We start from the raw sequence: 1,201 nt of genomic DNA on the forward strand, positions 1-1,201 counted from the left end.
ATATAAACACTAAACTAAATTTAAAACTTTATTTCAAATATTGTATTTTAAAATTTATCAAGAAGACTGAAAAATGACAACTAAAATCTAAAAGTTTGTAACAAAAAAAAAAGAAGAAAAAGGATTGAGATATTAAAATTTAAGATTATGAGCAAGAGCGTTCATGAAATTAAATTTTTTCTGGAAAATCATAATTGTCTTTCATATTTCTAATGTGCTTATTGATATCTCTAGTTTTTCATCTTTTGACTGGTTCCATTATGATTATCATTATTATTATTATTATTATTATTATTATTATTATCATTATTATTATTGGTCGTACTACTACTACTATCATTATTATCATTACATCCTCTACTACCACTTCTACCACTAGTATTACTATTATAGCTTTTATTTTATATTAATTGTCAGAGATGTTCTCTTGTGGTTTGGTGACATCAAGTCTCCTCAAATCTGAAGAATCTTTCTTGGGATTGTTGCTGAATATTAAATGGCACAATGGCACATTCCTACAGGTCATTAATATGACTTTCAATTCCAATATCCTTCAGGATGTTGTGCCAAACACATCACTTACCACAGGAATAATCTTGGTGTTTTACACTCGTTTCAGCTCTTGCGTTACGTCCTGATTTTAATTTTCTCAATTTCTTATTCATTCTGAGACCATGTGGCATTGCAATATCTGTGATATTATTCTGTACTTCTTGTCTACAATAACCATATCTGGTTAGATGGATGGATAGATAGATAGATAGATAGATAGATAGATAGATAGATAGATAGATAGACAGACAGACAGACAGACAGACAGACAGACAGACAGACTGACAAACAGACAGACAGACAAACTGACTGACGGATAGACAAACAGATAGATAGATATAAATAGTTAGATAGAGAGAGAGAGAGAGTGGTAGATAGATAAATACAGAGAGAGAGAGAGAGAGAGAGAGAGAGAGATAAATAGATAGATAGATAGATAGATAGATAGATAGATAGATAGATAGATAGATAGATAGATAGATAGATAATCTCATATATGTGTACATATGTGTGTGTTTATATTTCTGTTTGTATGTGTGGATTTAATGAAATAAATGAATTTAATTAAATAAGAAGAACCCAAAATAGACGAATTCTTTTTGTTTGGTGGAATGTTTGATTTTTTTTTTTTTTTTTTTTTTTTTTTTTT

This window comes from Octopus bimaculoides, chromosome 10 (assembly GCF_001194135.2).
Source record: "Octopus bimaculoides isolate UCB-OBI-ISO-001 chromosome 10, ASM119413v2, whole genome shotgun sequence".
Taxonomy (NCBI): Eukaryota; Metazoa; Mollusca; class Cephalopoda; order Octopoda; family Octopodidae; genus Octopus; species Octopus bimaculoides.